This window comes from Rhipicephalus microplus, chromosome 1 (assembly GCF_043290135.1).
Source record: "Rhipicephalus microplus isolate Deutch F79 chromosome 1, USDA_Rmic, whole genome shotgun sequence".
Taxonomy (NCBI): Eukaryota; Metazoa; Arthropoda; class Arachnida; order Ixodida; family Ixodidae; genus Rhipicephalus; species Rhipicephalus microplus.
The window spans coordinates 49,226,330-49,245,117 of record NC_134700.1 but is presented as its reverse complement, the minus strand read 5'-3'; the positions used below and the strand labels follow the sequence as shown (position 1 = coordinate 49,245,117).

At 46.5% G+C, this 18,788-nt stretch overlaps 1 protein-coding gene across 5 annotated transcripts in view; it reads right to left on the bottom strand.

Moving 5' to 3' along the window:
• Positions 1 to 18,585, bottom strand: part of LOC119178502 (uncharacterized) — a 663,369-nt gene extending 644,784 nt beyond the window's left edge. For all 5 annotated transcript variants that reach the window (XM_075867300.1, XM_075867622.1, XM_075867405.1 and 2 more), the window contains exon 1: positions 17,941 to 18,585. The gene's annotated coding sequence lies outside the window, so the exon portion shown is untranslated. The remainder of the gene's footprint in view (positions 1 to 17,940) is intronic.
• Positions 18,586 to 18,788: the final 203 nt, after the last annotated feature.

Genomic DNA, 18,788 nt, shown 5'->3' with positions numbered 1-18,788 from the left:
TACTAGAAGTGCATTTTGTTTTCAGTTTCTCAAGACAAAGGAGAATCATGGACGAGAAAGGCATACTGCACACGTGCATAATTACGTGTCATTTTTCAGTGCTGGCATAAGCAGTTCAAAACGCATGTTATTGAGAAATTGGTTTGACTGAGAGAATTCAATTTTTTTGTTTTTTCACAAAAGTGTAGTTATGATGATGCTTAAAACGTTTCTGATGGTTGTAACCCATTCTGGTGAATAAACGCTCGGTGAAACTTCGCAGCCTGTTTCCCTTTGTGCTTTCACCTGCCGTGGTAGCATAGCCTTATTGGGTGTCGTGTGGCTATGCTGGAGGACGGAGGTTCGACTTCCGGCCACGGGGGCCGTATTGAAATGGGGGTAAACTGCAAAAAACATCCCTATGGCAGTAGCGGCACGTATAACTCTATCAATTGTATGTGATTGTGCTTTCACGCATGGACTGTACAGTGGGATGAGGTTTTCTTGAATGTAGCAAAACCTAAGTGTCATGCTTTTTTATGCGCCTCATTGAATTCATGAGTGCTGTTGGTGCCATGCGAAACTAAAAATTTGTGGGCTTACCGAGTATATCGACACCGAAAAAATTAATTATTTGTGTACAGTCTAAGGTAATCGATAAAGCAAGGCTGCTTTGGAAGCAGAGCTCCTTGTATTCGTGACAAATTGGTAGTATTAAACAATACGAGACACCCACGGAAGTGTGCGAAACATTTTGCGAGTGCCTGGCGATAAAAAAAGAGAGGCTTTTACTCCACAAAAATTAAAAAAAACGTCACTCCCGCATTGCTTGCATCAATCTTAGGTAAAAGCTATCGCTCACGACTGGCCGCGGCCGGCTAGGCTCAGCGCGCGCATGCGCAAGACCCCGTGATTGAGGAGAAACTTGAACACTGAAGGAGGAACGTTGCTCGTTTGGTCCTTGCCGCGAGAGGGCGCGACGGGTAAAGCGCCCGATTGGGAGGAAGTCGCTGCGCCGAAGGAGGAACGGAGCCTGTTTCTCCATTCTCGCTCCCCTTTTTTTTCCTTTAGAGCAAGTGTTGCCGATCGCTCCACGACAGCGCTATTCCCTGTGCTCGAGAAATGTTCCCATGAACTCATACTCAGCACGGACTTTTTATCCGCCCACTGTGCTCTTATTGATTGTGAAACCGGCATGCTTCAACTTGATTTGCCGTGTAACCATGACGACCCAACACCAGCTCAACCACGTCTGTGTTCTGTAGATCACGTTCACCTAGCACGTCAAGCTGTTACCTACGTGAACCCGAGATCTGTCACTCATGTTCCCGATGGAACCTGCATGTTGACACCTATCGCTGACGTTCTGATGACCAAAAATGTTGCCGTGCCTCACACACTTTTGAAAGTCGTGAGAAAGAAAGCATCTCTTCCAATCCTAAACTTCAGCTGGTGCGCTCAAGTTTACCCTGATATTAGACAATGGCGAAAGTTTCTTCTATACATGCTGTCATTTCGGCTTTCGTTGGCGAACTTTCTTCGTCTCCTCGGCTCCATTCTCTCTCCTCGAAGAGCGCAGTGGATTCCACTATCGACAAGATGATCACCCCTGACCTTCTTGCAGCACACACAGCTGTTATCTACCACCTGCTGAATTCCTACAGTGATAACTTTGATTTTGATGACTGCCCTTTGGGTCAGACATCCTTTGTAGCTGCCCCGCCACAGTGGTCTAGTGGCTAAAGTACTCGGCTGCTGACCCGCAGGTTGCGGGACCGAATCCCGGCTGTGGCGGCTGCATTTCCGAAGAAGGCGGAAACGTTCTAAGCCTGTGTGCCTAGATTTGGGTGCACGTTGAAGAATCCCATGTGGTCGAAATTTCCAGAACCCTCCGCTAAAGCTACTATCATAATCATATGGTAGTTTGGGGGCGTCAAACCTCACATATCAATCAATCAATCAATCAATCAATCAATTCTTTGTAACTCATAGGATTAACACTGGAGACGCCAGCCCCATTCAACGACGTCCTTATCGCGTGTTTAATGCTGAGCGACAAGTTATCCAGCATGAAGTTGAAGAAATGCTCACAAAAGACTTCATCGAACATTCCTGGTGCCCATGGGCATCGCCGGTCGTGTTACTGAAGAAGAAGGTTGGCAGCTGGCGCTTCTGCGTAGACTACCGTCACTTAAACGAATTAACACGTAAGGACGTGCATCCACTGCCGCGGATCGACGATGCTCTCGACTGCTTACATGGGTCTGCCTACTTTTCATCTATGGACTTACGATCAGAATACTGGCAGAATACTGGCAGATCAACGAGATCGTGAGGAAACCGCATTCATTACAGAGGATGGACATTTCCAGTTCAAGGTTATGCCATTCGAATTGTGTAATCTCCCAGCTACATTTGAAAGGATGATGGACTCTCTCCTGCGTGGATACAAATAGTCCACATGCCTGTGCTATCTCGTTGACGTCATCGTATTTTCACCTACATTTTAAAGCCACCTTAGCCGCCTATCGGTTATTCTTGAGGTTTTCCCGACAGCGCGACTTCAGCTAAACTCTTCTAAATGTCGCTTTGGCCGTCGGGATATCCCTGTGCTGGGCCGCCTTGTCAGTGCTCAAAGCGTGCAACCTGATCCTGAACAAATTCGAGTTGTGAAAAATTTTCCCTTACCACGTTCCGCAAAAGATGTACGCAGTTTTGTCAGCCTGTGTTCTTACTTTCGACGTTTTGTGAAAAATTTCGCTCACATCGCCTGACCACTTACGGAACTACTGAAGAAGGACATGCTTTTTTATTGGGGTGCTGACTAAGCAATTGCCTTCAACAACCTTAAGACATTACTTACTTCCCTACCCATCTTGGCACATTTCAACCCGTCGGCCAATGCTGAAGTTTGTACCAATGCCAGCGGACATGGAATCGGTGCTGTTCTCGCCCCGCGGCAAAGAGGACAGGACTTGCTTCATCGCTTATGCCAGTCGCCTCCTTTCTCCTTCGGAGAGCAAGTTTTCCATCACAGAGCGTGGGTGTCTCGCACTAGTGTGGGCAGTCGGAAAATTTCGACCATATTTGTTTGGCTGCACCTTTTCGCTAATTACGGATCACCATAACTTGTGCTGGTTGTCGTTCCTTAAAGATACAACTGGACGACTTAACCGTTGGGTCTTAACACTCTAAGAATACAGCTTTGACGTGGCATACAAATATGTCCTAATGCACCAGGATGCCTACTGTGTATCCCATCACCCCATGGACCCACCCGACATTTCAGCACATGATTCTGACACTTGTGTCTTTGCCATGTCTGCTTTTGCCGGCATTCGCAAGGAACAGCTAAGAGATGTGTTCTTGCGGTCTATCATGCAGAGTCTACGTTTGACCCACGTGGACCCTTCGCTACACTTGTTCGTTCTGCGCGATAACATTCTTTACCGGCGCAGCACCAGCGCTGAAGGACCAGAGCTACTTCTCGTAGGCCCTGCGACACTCCGTCCCGCTGTTTTTTGAACAGCGTCACGACATGCCAACCGCTGGACATCTCGTGGTTACGTGCAGGTACGATTGCGTGCAGCGTAGATTCTTCTGACCAGGCATTTACCGTTCTGTGCGCCGATACGTTGCTGCTGTGAGTCCTACCAGCGCTCCAAACATTCCACCTTGCCATCAGCTGGTCCGCTCTAATCAATAGGCATACCCACCGTCCCCTTGTACCGCGTCAGTCTTGATCTCGTTGGACCATTTTTTACTTCTTTCACTGGAAATAAGTGGATAGCCGTAGCCACTGACTACTCCACAAGATACGCTACCACACGAGCGCTACCGACAAGCTGTACCACTGACGTCGCGGACTTCTTGCTTCATGACATAATTCTTCACCATGGCGCTCCTCGACAGCTTCTAACCGATTGTGGTCGCTCATGTTTTTCAGAAGTCGTAAGTGACATCCTCCGCTCGTGTTCGACAACTCACAAGCTCACTACGGCCTACCACCCGCAAACAAATGGTCTTGCCGTGGCCTAAATTGAACCTTGAGAACAATGCTCTCCATGTACGTTTCCAAATATCACTTCGATTGGGATAGTACTTTGCCTCATGTGACATTCGCATACGATTCGTCATGCTACTACACTACACTCTTAAAAAAGTTAGTAAAAAGGTAGCAACTGCAAGTGAATAGGTAGTAACTGCTGCAGTTACTACCTTTCTTTGACTGTCACCACCCTTTCGCTACCTGTTTACTACCTACGTTAGTCAACAGTTGTTGGCTGCTACCGTTACTAACATTTTGCGACCTCTTTACTACCTACGTTAGTAATCAGTTAGTAACTCAAATGAAAGAGGTAGTAACTGCAGCCATTACAACCTTTCTTGCCCCGTTACTACCTCTTTGCTACCTGGCTTTTGACTATCTTATTCAAAATAGTGTGTGTGTGCGATTCTGATCATTCATGAGAGGAATCGTCTCAACGTATTATCATTAAACGGAAAAATGACGCAGAAGGTATACATAGATCAAGAAGATACATTTCGTTCTAAATTACTCAACCGAGATATGTAAACTTCATTCTGATACTGTCTAAACTTAGAAGTACAAGTTAACAAACCATAATCAAGTGCTACACGCGCCGTAATAGACAATTACAACATACTTAGTAAATTACAGCAAACAATAACAAGACCGGCAAATCAAAATAACCAGATGGTCACAATTAGCCTCGAGGACAGTCACAGTTATTCCACTGCGGCGAGTCTCCAAATATCATCATTGTTTTGGCGCGTCGAACTCCCAAAACGCTTATTACCTTTTCAACGCTGATATACTAGTCGTGTGAAGCATTCAAATGCACCGAGAATGAGTTCGGTACCTTGTTCCAACCACTGTACATAATGCCTTTTTGTGGCCATTTTATAATAGATAAATATAACATATAATCTTTTATAAGTAAGGCTGATTAAAGGTCTTGTGCTACGTCACCAAACACACGGAACCGAGTAGTACAATATAGTGCTGTAGTTTTATATTTCTTATAGTTCCTCCTGAAACGCAAGTTCTCCTCTGTGCCAGACATGCCCCTGCGAAGTAGGGGCTATATATACCCACTGCTTACTTCTTACTGCATGTATATGCAAAAATAGTGAGCCTGTTTGGTCTATATTCATGGCAAACTACGCTTCTTACCCGACTTTGTCTAGTAATTATTTATTGATCACCCAACATTAGCAGTGGAGAAATATGCCCAAAGTAATGAAATAGGTATCATCGGTTACTACTTTTTTGAAACCTCTAAATGTTACTACCCATGGGTGGTAACGGCTTGGGTAGTAACAGTTACTAACTGCTGGTAGTAACAGCAGAGGTATTAACTGTTACCACCCTCGCCGTTACTAACTGGGCTTACTACCAGGGTTTTAACATATGTGACAAACCATTACTACCCCAAAGTTAGCAAGTACTACCACCTTTTTTCTAAGAGTGTACTGGCTTCTCCCCCTTCTATTTATTGTTCGGCCGCTATCCAGCGTTACCCTTCGAGACTCTCCTCCCATCAACTACGCAAACGGTTACAGAGTACGCCCGGGTGCCACTGCTCGGGCTCAAGTGGCCCCGCAAATCGCGCGGGAACGTCTTCTTGGCTCACAGCTGTCACAGAAGGCCCGCTACGATAGCCATCACCGGCTAGTTTCCTACTATCCATGTTCATTAGTCCTTCTCTGCACATTATGTCACCTCGTTGGCCTCTCTTCGAAGCTCCTATCTCGCTACGCGGGGCCTTACAAGGTTTTACGCCGACTTACTGAGGTCACATATGAGATCGCTCCGTTGGACAGCCAGTCGTTGTCGTCCGCACCTGCCACTGACGTCATCCACGTGTCTCGTCTGAAATCATACATGTCCGCATATGATGCTACTCTCCCTTAGGCGCCAAGACGGCGCTACCGGTGGCGGAGGGTTATACGTTACACGACATCGGCAACGAGAGAGCATCAGGTAGACGACGAAGACGATGACTGCGATCGTGCTCGTGTTGTTGTTGATGTTGTGCCTCCATCTTGGCGGCCGCTGTCTCGGACTCGGCCTGTATATTTTGTAGATATATTTATTTCATTCATTCTCCCACCCCCGTGACATCATGAATTCGCACTAAACTGTGTAACAAGCCTGTGTTTCCACGTATGATTCAGCAAAGTGTCGGCGAGTGCGCCCGGCGGCTGTCGGTGGTGGCCCGGCTGTGTGCGCTGGACGCAGTCCGAAAGTACGTCAAATAGATGCTCATCGCTCTTTGTGCGAGCACTGTACGAAGTAAGCAATGATTCATTCACGTTAACCGATGACAAAGGTCCACTATACAGTCATTCTTATTTCTCGGCAAAGCATATTATTGAACCCAGGACCGCTGATGTCATGTACAACGTAGTCGGCCTTTAAGCTAGGCCTACATTCGCTGGGAGTTCTACCAATGCTGTTAGTTTTACTCGTACGGGTTTCTTGGACCGATGTTGGCACAGGTGGCTCGCGATGGCTGACGTCTGAGCAATGAGCAAGCCTCTCATTGTTATATGTGTAGATGAGGTAAGGAAAACTATATTGATTGTCAGTACTGCATTTGAGTTGTGATTTTGCCGACCAGCGTTGTTTTTCTGGCGTACAAGTACAAACAGTGGCATCGGAAGTCGGATCGGACGCCGGATCATAACGTTCGTAGATTATTGTTCGGCCGTCACTGCTGACAGATCGTCCCACCTGTGTTTGTAAGCGCTTAAGTACAACTCTCAGGCTTGAGCGCAAGTGGCTTCACCGCATTTAGCCTATATGACAGAATACCAGCTGATAATTGGAATTTAGTATTGAAAACGGCGTTGTACTTCATGTTTTAGTATAAAATGTCGACGTACCTACAGAGCACCTTAGGATTACCATATAGTTACACGTGCTAAATGTATATTTGCTCATCAAAACGCGTAATAGAAATGTAGCGCCACTCACTCTAGAAGACGCTTGACATAATGAGTATGAATACTGGTTGCTGTGTCAACGGTTGCCCGTAGCGTGGGAGGTACATGTTCAGTGTTGTTTGCTGTGGCGCGTTTTAATATAATGAATATCCCGATGTCCCTCATGCGTATGTGGCCCCGCCGCGGTGGTCTAGTGGCTAAGGTACTCGGCTGCTGACCCGCAGGTCACGGGATCGAATTCCGGCTGCGGCGGCTGCATTTCTGATCGTGGCCGAACTGTTGCAGGCCCATGTGCTCAAATTTGGCTGCACAGTAAAGAACCCCAGGTGCTCAAAATTTTCCGGAGTCCTCCACTACGGTGTCGCTCATAATCATATAGTGGTTTTGGCACGTTAAACCCAACATATCAATCCACCCTGCATATGGGACGTAAGGTTGAAGCAATATATGCAGTTCACTGCTTTTACAAAATGCTCGACGTAATTATTTTTAGACGTTAGTCCTAGCGCTGCAGAAGTGATTCTACTCTTGGAGGGAGTTGAGGCACTCTAGCCATACCATATTTCAAAACTCTGCGAGAGAGTAGCGCAACTCTCGCAGAGGGTGTATGAGCTCTATTTCAGAAGCGTGACTGTACCCTGGCGAGGGAGCTTGTTCACTCTCGTACAGCCAGAGTACCAGCACTCCGTTGAGAGAGTGTGCTTACTCTGTGCAGAAGAGAGTTTCCAGCACTCCTGAAAAGACAGTGAAATATGGGACAAACCTCTACTCTCGCAAAGAGAGTTGCCAGCACTCTCTTGGGGCTGTGAGTGTGGAGATAGGTAAGTGAAAGAAGCTCACGCTGTATCTGTCAGTTGCGCTCAGTTTAATCTTGCGCATTTCTTCAACCACAGAGCCGTCATGCGCATATGAGATACAGCTTTCAAACCTGAACATCTAGGATGCCGCACTTCCGTGCCAAATCGCGAAGAGCTACAAATAACATTACCAGTGGTAACAAAATAAAGCTGATCTAATCGTCTATGGTTTTTCCTGCAGAGTGACCATTACAAGTTCAAAGCAATCTGAAAAAGGCTTCACTACGTCGTTGGCACCGAGCCCGCTAACGGCCTGCTTGAGTTCGCCACCTGAGCAGGTGAAACAAGCGTCACTTGAATTTATTTCACAGCAAACAATGCTTGATAAAGCAAACCGCAGTCCGAATTACCTTTTGTATGCACCAATCGTTGTCCTCAAGCGTCAAGGCGAGCAGTGGTACAAGGCAGAGGGAACCAACGGGTGGCCACAGCTCAGCACGGTGAGAGCTCGGACGGTGAGCTGTATCGTTCATATACAGCGCTCCGTAAGGTGCCGTAAAAAGCGGACACGCATTTTTCATTTTTGCCTAAAATAACGCAGATTAAAGTTACACAAGAGATGCATTGTGTTATCGCCACCTATATTTCATCGCGTATGCGTGCTGCTCGAAAAGGCAGTGACACCGTTGTTAAGACACCGGTACTGGCACTGCGCCACTCTTCGCCGGTGTTCCTATGTCCTGATGCTCTGCGCACTGCCGCTCGAGGAAAATTGTTGAGCTGCTATGAATTGTGTATGTTTAGAGATATTTTGTGGGCTTGTGCATCAGCAGTGCTAATGCGGATCAAGCCAGCAGAACTGGTATGGTATGGTATGGTAAATATTATTTAGGTTCTGAGGGTCAATGCTTAGGTTGACGCAGGCGGCTCCCACGTTGAAACAGCGAGGTTGGACTATACTGCCATATCGTGGGCCTTCTGGATGGCCCGTACATCATCTGAATCTCCACTGTGAAGGACTCTTCGCCACCAGTCTATTTCTTTTCTACAGCTCGTGAAAGCGACAAAATAATGCCAATGCAAATGGCCCAGAATGATGACGCAATTACAGTTTTCACAATTTATTTGGACCACTCTGTCTGGATATATTGTGTTAATAAAGTTTGCATTCGCGAAAGTTCTTGTTTGTAACAATCCTAAAGTCACCGCTTGAGATATGTTAGCAAGCGTGTCCCACAGGGAATTCCCTCCTTCTTATGTAGTAATATTTATGACTTAATTATATGCAACCAACTAGTCCCTGTTTTCTTTTTGCACGTTATTGGAATCATGATAGCGTAATTCACGGATAGTAAGCCCTTGTGTAAGCTGCATTAGCCACCTCGTTATGTTCGTATGTGATAGATCGACAGACCACATGTGGGCAGGTGGTCAGCTGATTTAGATATCCTGGCAGTTCATCTCGCCAATTATCTCGGCAACACTTTTCGTTGCAAAGTGTCTAATAGCCATTTCAGAATGGCTGTAAATTCTAGTCCCCTTCATATTCCTTCAACCAATGCCATTGCCAAGTGTTCTGCGATAGTCGTATCTATAGTAATGATCGTCACAGCATTCCGAGGGAGTCCACCGGCATCTACTACAACTGCAGTGAAGGGTTGCTTTCTTCTCACCCATGCAGAATCTAAAAAAGCCACATTTTCTCTCGTTTGTTCTGTCACCTGCAGTAAAAATTTGGCCAAGGCCTTTCTTCTTTCCTGGTTGTGCACCAGGTGCACCGGGTGCAAGTGTTCTTGATTTCAGTTCTTATTCTATCTTTTAGTTCTACTGTGTCGTCTGCCAAATCTCTGGAGTCGGTTAAGTGCCCCCTACCTTTTGCAGTATTGCTTTGCGTGACCTTGTTCCAGAGATCCTCTCTCTTTGGCGATTTGCTGAGCTTCAATTATCACGACTATCATGTTGTGCAGCTCAAGTTTCAATAAATCATCGCCCAGAGCATTAACCGGAAATTCCAGAGTTCTTTGAACAACCCTTTTAATTAACCTGCTAAACGTTTTTAGGCTTCCTGCATATTTCTAAGTAGCCCAGCTACGTAGGAGAAGTGAAAAAAGGCGAATGCATGGACCATTCTCATGGCACTGTCTTCTCCCAACTTACTGTGTCTGTTAGTGATTCTTTTAGCAGTCATGTGATCTCAAAAGTCTTCCTAGTGCGTGTTGTATTCTTCTTCGATGTGATCCGTTCGCCTCTACGTAAGACCCCAATACTTCAAAACCGACTTGCTGAGCAAGTTGAAAGAAAACGACATGGGAGACATCAAAGAGTGCAGTTGCGAAGTATTAACCAACTATTCTGCAACGAAGTATTTTCCCTATACGCTAATAGATATGACGTGCCTACTATATTTGTTCCGCTTCATGGTTAGTGCTAAGCTAGGATTCTCCTCAGGGACACAACCTTGTGGTTTCCTTCCCCTCTGTTACAAAATAATTACTGTTCAGGCTTGTCAGCACAGCATTTCGATCTCATGCCTTCAAAATAGACTCTGCCACATAAATGTTGCTCTGACGTCGGTTTTCCACCTGTACCATACTTCCTTAAAAACTCCATACAGTAACAAAACATCATTGGAATAAATCGTTAATTGAATGCCAATGACTTTTTCTAATCTTTTCGCCACTTTTGGCATGGCCAGATTGAAAAGTTTAGATGACAAAACCGACCCTTGTGAAGTTTTTTTGACACCGAGCTCCAGTTTCTTCCATTTAATGTACCTGACTTTAAGGTGTACTCAGCGATTACTGAGAAATATTTTTATGGCCTGATACTGTGTGCTGCCCAATCCCAGTTCTGAAATAACTTCAAGTAGGGCGCGGTGCGTAATTCTATCAAAAATTTTTCTACATCCAACCCCAAAAGAGCTCCAGAACACGTGTTGTTTGATGAGCAACATAGCATTTTGTGACGACTAGCTTCGTCTGAAACCAATCAAGAAATACGATAGGATGTCGTTGTTCTCCATACATTTCGTTAACCTGTTCAATATAACATCCTTCATTGTCTTCCCTAAACATGATGTTGACGAAGTCGGCCTCAGGCTATTCAAGTTGAGTTGCTTGAAGGGCTTTGGTACCAAGGCAGCCTTGGCCATCTTCTAGTTTTCTAGATTAAGAACATCCTTCCATAAGTCGTTACCATAAGTCGTCAGAAATCTTATGGGGTCACCGTCAAAGTTTTCATGCAATCTGTTGAGATACCGTCTGGGCCAGCTGCTGACCTACTATTCAGATCATAGAATGCTGTGCGTACCTCACTTTTGGTAAATTCCTTGTCAATGAAGTTGCCTTCTGCTCCTAAGAATGTAGGTAAACTTTCTTTCTGGTCTTCTTTCCTCAAAGACTGGTATATATATGCCAATCGCTACAACATGCTATCAGCGCTTGAAGTCTGATCTTCGCAATGTTCAAGCTTTTTTACCGCCATACGTCTAATTGATTTAGTGCCTTCTTTATTTGGCAGATGTCTGAGCAGATTCCACTGGCCTTCATACATTATCCTCCCTTCTGCATTGTTATTCACTTTATTCTTTTGTTCTTTCTGCAAACAGCGTGAATGCTCCTCGATATCTCTATTGAGCTGAGCAATTCACTCCCAAAGACGTCTGTTCAAGCGTTCCAAATTCCATCTATGTAACATCGATTGTTTGGCTTCTATCAAATGGACCAATCTACTGTCCATGTGCTAGACCTGTCCCTCTGTATCCATTGCCTAGGTTGATGCATTCAAATCTTCCTTAAAATGAGCTACCCACACTGGCGATCTGCTCCTGCCCTGTTGCTTCTCTGTCTTGGCTGGTTTGTGTAAACTGATCCCAATCAATGTATGTCAAGTGTTTTACTTACGTCACCCTGATTTCCACAGTTATGGGTAGAATAATGAGGTCACTCCCAAGATATGTGCCAGAGTTTGTCAAGCCGGCTGTTTGTGAGTTAGAAGTGAAGGTTAGATTTAGAGTAGTACCCTACACGTAGAAGTATCACACCTAATAAAGAATGTTGAGTTCGTCATATAAAGAGACCGGGATTACAAGCCGGTGCACCAGCTCTACTTGGGTAACCGAAAAGTGAGATTGGAAGAGTTTTTGATAAAAGGCTGGTGTGACTCATGGCGACTTGCAACCCATCTAAAGCGTACGCGACTGCTATATGTAAACATTTATTGTTCAATAATAAGTAAAAATGTGGTGCCTGTACACAGTGACATTCATAAAAATATTTCGAGGGGCCTATGGCGCTGCGATTGTTCAGCGACATCGCGAATGATGAGTAGTACATGATGGAAGTATTTCGTGCTTGCTGGCCTCGAACGCACTTGTGGCTTCCTTTATTGCTGTGTTTTAGTTTTGCTTCGAACGAAGAAGCGGGTAGTTATGTTATGATGTCTGCGAGTCGATTTGCAATAAAGAGCCTAAAAGTTTAAAGTAGGCAAGGGCAACTGCTCACTATTATTGTCGTTTAGTGAAAAAACAACTTCAAGCCACGCGTAGCCAACTAGTGCCGAAAGTACGAAACATAGGCAAATCCTTGTACTACCCATTAATTCTATGCTCGCCCAATCACCGTGTATTTATGCTTCCATATACAGCGGCAGAGTTTCCTTTAGTGTATATATAAGAAGCTTCATGTCTATATATTCCAGGCGATTGTACACGGTTCGGTAACGCGAGCAGTCTGTTCAGGCGATGTTTTATCCTGCATTGCGTGTGTGTAGGGCGGGGGGCATAGTGTGATGTATAGCGAAACTGGTCTTCGGGCGCCCGGGGACTTTGAGCGATGTCAAGAAAGACGACGACAGATAAAGAACAGGCCGAGATTACGGGCGTTGTCCTTTGTCTCGGTCATTACAAAGGGGTAGCCTGACAACTGAGTGCTGGGGCTAAAGGCACATGTCTGTTACGTCATGGGTTGTCGGCACTTCCAGTCTCTTCATCATAGGAACACCGTGCACGCTTCGTCGATAATGAACCTCATGAACCGATCGACCTTAGAGCAGGGGCAGCGGCGTGGCACCGTATGAAGTCGTGAAGCACCAGTTGTCAGAGGAGTGAAACTCTATCTAATAACTGCTTGTGGCTGTACTCCCTGAGACATAAGTGAGTTAAAGCCTCAAATGAAAACGGTGCTAAGGGGGCATATCAGCGAAGCTGCAATGGTTCATAGTTCATCGATGGAGAACATCATGGACTTTCTTGCTCTGACCGGAGTAGCAATAGTCCTCCTCTGTAAGTGCCAGACTCTACGTTAGTTTCCGAGCCAAAAATATGAGCTTTTAGCTTCTACATAAACTTCATTACGTTAACCTGTTAGCGGATACCGGTTTGCGTTTACGGTCTTAACGGAACGCATGTTTCTTCAACGTTTCAGTTTCTATGCCCGTGAGTAAATGTATAACATTACGTAGTAGCAAAGAATGAAAGGTGATGAGTCTGATGACAATATCCTCATATCCCCATGAGGGTGAAGAAGTGAACATATAACATCCTTCAGACGGAGACGGAGAGAAGGATTTTCTCCTTTCTGGGCTGTGAACGAGAGTACAAAAGCCGACTACACAGCCTCGAAAGTGCACTTTTTAGGGGGTTACATACCCTAACAACACCTCAGAGAGGACTACGGTGGCGCCCAGGGAGCCTTGAGTGAAAAGTTATATACAAGATTACTCCAACTATGGTGTCGACATCTCGTGACACTTCATGCAAGCACAGTCATAAACATATTGGCTACTCCTAATGTTTTTAGGTTAAAACTATTAAAAAGGTAACTCGTTAGTGATATTAACACTGTGCGGTTATCCCAGCGGACGTACAATTAACAATTTTTGTATCAATGATTTTTGGTTGCCTGATTCATTTTGGCTTCGCTAGATGGCGCCACCTACTTTGCCTCTCGCGGTGGCTGACACGTTTACAGCTTCGATTATCTAGACTGTTCTAGCATTGGTAATCCTCCTGAAACAATGTAATCGCTATTGGCATTCAGACTTCAGCTTATTTTGACTCGATTGCTGGAGTATCCATAATGCGGATATCGTGAGTTTTTATGAAGGGAGGTGGATTTGCGATATCTGGCCGCAAACTCAAAGCCTATCTCGCAGGGAGTTTACGTTATGTAAAGGTTTACGTTGCGCAAAGACCCGCACGTGTGCAGATTCTATCCGGTATCCGGTAACACGGTAACGTAAACACGCATAATATCAAGCTAAAAGCCCGTAATATCACCGCCAGACTTTCTCTCTCGGAGATATTTCACGCCCACATGCCCGTCGTCGTCTGAGGACATAGAAGCACTCATTCCTGTCGTGTCAGATGACGTACACGTCACTCAAAGCTGCCAGTCGAATTCTACTGCTGGGGAAGTGTTTGCTCCCCGTACACATCTTGTGCTCGGGACACCTCATATCCATGCAATATACACTTAGCAGACACAGCCAGGAACCATCAGCTTGACAACCACCGAAAGCTCTACAGCAACATTGCTACCCAACTATGCGCTAAGTCAGAACTCTCTATAATAAAATGACCGGATTCATGTGGTTGCCTGAGGTCTGACCGCCCAGGCCTCATTGGAGGAGCTGTCCACCCAGATGGCACACTGAGAGAGCACCTAAGCTACAACCAGACTCTGGGATACTCCCGACAGAGCCGTTATGCATATACTCTTCCTTATTCTTTGTTTAACAGAGCACATGCTGTCACAAGGTGGCAACTGCTGACCAATTAATTTCCGTTCTTGTACAGGCTACATTGCTTTTAGCCGGCTCTGTACATATCTTACTTCACTTTTTGTGGATCTGTACCGACAGTGTACCACTACACGTGGGAACACTCTGCCCCTCAGGACGTTTCTCTCATCCCAGAACCCCTTCTCGTTTATAGTATGCATTGCTCAGCTTACGCCGGACGGAAAAGCAGGAGCAGGTCCAGTTGGCTCACAGCGTCATGCAGGGCAATGAAGCCCTGAACTGAGGACCACACCGAACGAAGGCTCTCTGCATATACATTCGCTAATAAATGCTTATTCTCTCAGGCAGCATTACGTGCGCTAAGGAGACTCCTACTACATGGCATCGTTATTGTAACAATAAAGAGAACTAAGGATCATCTCCCCGAAGGGACTGACGGTATGCGAAGCAGCAGTGGTGCGCACGGTGTTCACCCGGTTGAAGTGGGCGTTGACGCGGGTGCTGGAAGAACGATTGGAAGCGAAACTCGGTGTAGCATTTACTTGAGATGACGTTTCTTTGAAACGCGAAGACACAGAAGGCGGGACGCGTTGAAAACCCTTGCGCTCGGATTCCATGGCTCACATCTCGTCAGTGTTATCCGCGCGCCGTCTGTGTTTTCGAACGCCATCGCTGTTCGTGACTCACAGCTCGCCGGTGTCGCTGTCTTCCACTGCAGACGCTTTCGTTCGGCTGGTCTGGCTCGCGCGTTGATGGTGTTGACATCGCCATTCACGAACGCGATCGTCTTAGGTAGCCCTCGCAACGTCGGTGACAGCCGTGAAAGTTTCGCCCACACTAGTGGGAAGCTTGCCGCGACGGCGTCCCTCCCGTCGGCGCGATCGCACTGCAAGAAGCGGCGCGCTGTTCACATGGTCGGGGCCCTGAGATTCTTGACGCGCACTCAGCGCGCGCAACCGCCGGCTTGCGGCTTCTTCTCGCCAACAGATGGAGAGAGGTGGTGCGGGTGAGATTTTGCCCATTTGACAGGTGGGATCGAGTGTTGTGAGCGGTGGAGAGGGTGAAGCGAGAGAGAGCTGACTCGCGGTGACTGCGTGGCAGGCGAGCGATAGAAACGTCACCACGCACGGCTAGGAGGGCGTGAGCTACTTAGCAGCGCTCTAACATCTGCGGCGTGGCGAACGCTGCGGACAGAGGGACAGCGTTACATAGGCTAGTCAAAGAGCTGTTTCGCATCTAATAATAATTGTTGAGGTTTACGCCCCAAAACCACCATTACAACATGAAAGGCGCCGTAGGGCGGGCTTCTGTAGTTTCGAACACCTGGGGTTCTTTAACGTGCACCTAAACTAGGCACACGGACCTCAAGCGTTTTCGCAACCATTGAAATTGCGGCTGCAGTGGCATCTCGCAACCTGCGGGCCAGAAGCTGAAGGCTTAGTCACTAGGTCACGGAAGTGCGTACATTTACACTGTCTTTTTTTTTTCGGATAACTTCAGATACTTACTGAGGTTCAGGGATACATGCCCAGCTTAGCACGCAGACGGCGTGGGTTAGATTCTCACTGCAACCGAAGTTTTTTGTAAGTTACATTATTGGCATATTTCTTGATTTTTTGATGATGGGCAAGATTATTTTTCGCTCACAATCAACGGCCTCAAAAGAGCAAGTTCTGCGAAACACGCTCTTTGAAGCTATCACGTTGAGACTGTTCGATGACTTTCATTATCAATAACAAGTTCACTGCACCCCGTTTCATTTACACTGACCTATTTTGCGACGCTACCAAACGAGCCTTGTGCACCGCTTGGTGGCATAAATTTCACGAATAATCAATGACTGCCTCAACATCGTTCGGGGGCATGAAGGACAACACCTTCACGACTGGCTAGACAAGTAGCCATAGCGTACCTGGTGGCAGGTGATAATTAGAATTCGCGTAGGTGAATGATAAAAAATGACAAACGACTTTTCAGATAAGACTTCGTGCGCCACCGATTCTCTATTGTTTCTCTATGCGATGTCTAGCGCTATGTGACGAACACGTACATGAAGCGCCAAAACCAGCCGCTGCAGACTTGAGTGGCAACAGGAGGTTGATTTTAGCGAGTTGTTTATCGTAGGTACAGCGCAACAAAAGTAGGAGGAAACAACAGAGACTAAAAAAAAAACCCTTTTATGTAGTCGTTGGCCCTTCCTACTGCTGCTGCGCTGTACCGACAGTATTGCCTCTGTACCAAACGGTGGTGTCAGGATGCGTATACGGACGAAGAAACATTATTTTGCCTTCTCTTGCTTTATTTTTTGCGAATACCATTTTCTCTTCCCAGTGCAGACCGGATGCACGTATCACTGCCTTCTCCGTTCCTCCCTCTCTTGCACGGGTGCGCTACATAGGGTAGGGCACAAACAAACCAATGACGCGCACGCAACACTGATTTCTTTTGGCCTCACTCTCGGCAGTTTCACTGTTTTTAATCATGCTCAACCACACAGCTCCAACGGTTCTGCCTTAAGGCCTACGAGATACATTTTCAGCATCAATGTACGTTCGTTCACTCTCAAGTAACGATAAACAATAAAATAGTAGTAATAAAAATTCTACTTGTGAGCACTCCGACGATAGCAAGTACCCTGACTGCAACCACATCTGTAATGTTTTTCTTTTTTTCTTTTAAAACAACTTACAATCCTCAGGCTCTACTTTTTGCGTATCACGTTGTTCTTTCAAAACTTACGTAGGGATTTCTGTCATGGAGGCAAAGAGCAAGGGATTTTTTAGAGGCAGTTCATAGATTTGGTTTTACGGTAGTTAAATTTGAAGACGAATGGCTGCATGCGTGACTAAAACAGCCAAGATAGACTTGTTTTTCACACCCGCTTGCGGCGTTTTCAACGGCATATGGCGGAGGGAGCAGCACTTCACAGGACGTATAAAGAGTTTTAAAGTACAGAGCTTCTATCGATTTTCATTTCATAAGCACGTGAAGGGACCACTTTTGTCAATATGTTCGTCGGCAAGTTTTCCCTCACAAGTTGGGCTACCAGATCATATGCATCGCTGAAGAATGTAAAAAAAAATGTGCTCGTGGTTCACACGTAGCGCGCTTCTCATACCTCAGCGCTTGCAGTAACAGTTTGTAGTGTGCGTTTGCGGAATTGCTCTTCTGCACTGCTTATGTTTTTCACATCAAGCATCGACACTTTGATCTTCTAGCCGGTGCGGATATTCTGGATAAGAAGGTGGCCCATTTTGAAAATATAAGCAGCAAGCAACTTCAGAAGACTTCATCTCAGCGAGTTCTCACTTCAGCTCCGCGTTGATTGTCGCTTTAGAGCATTGCGATAAAAAATGTATAAAACTTCTACAGTTTGCACATGCACGCTGGAATGCTGGAGGACACCGAAGGATGCAAGCGAACCCATGCTTTGCATTCTAAGGATACTCACCGAGCGCGTCTCCTGGAGCTTATCCAACAACATCCTTGCGCCGCCAGCACTACATCGCTCCGATTTCTTTGTCACCATTAGTTCGGCCACTCACTTTGTAGTCACTTGCGGAAACGCGAACAATCGGCCAATTAGCAGGTATCACGTGACGACTCAAAATGTCGGAGTGAAGGCGAGACGCCCAATGCAACAGTGTTGCGCCGTATCTCCAAAGTCCACGTGCACTCCACAATATTGTAGTATTTGTCTTGTCTTTCCCGGTGCACGCCACTGAGGCGCCAGTGACCTGGGAGTAATCCACACTTTGACAGAAAAACGTGACCCGTAACACACACCTTTCAATATCCACAGAACATGCACGACGTGAAATTGGAAAGTTCACGAAGATCCAGCGCAAAGAGGTATCTCAATCAGAACACTACACAGCTCGGCGGCGATGCCCGCGGGCTTGAGGGCGGCAGTGGTCTGGCGCTCGCAGCCCGTAAAAGTACTAGATCGCAATACTCGACAAATATTAGAGCATCTGAATGGCTTTGGCTGGCGGCAAAATCTGGAAGCATTCTTCCCCGTGCGGCGTCAGCCAAAGCCGAGTTTCGCGCACGCAGCCCTCAGCGCCGGCCTTGAAGCTCAGCCGGCAAACCAAGCTCGAAGCGCTTCTGGTGCCGGCCGCACTTGCACCACGCACCACAGACGACTTCCCCGACGTGCACCTTGGCGGCACGCTTGTCCTCCTTTCGTTTCCTTTCCTTGCTCGAACGCTAAGCGCATGCGCGGTTCCCTGACGTCATAACAAGGGATCGGTATAAAAAAGCGCGCCCCTCGTTCCTGGGGAATTCGTTCGCCCTCGT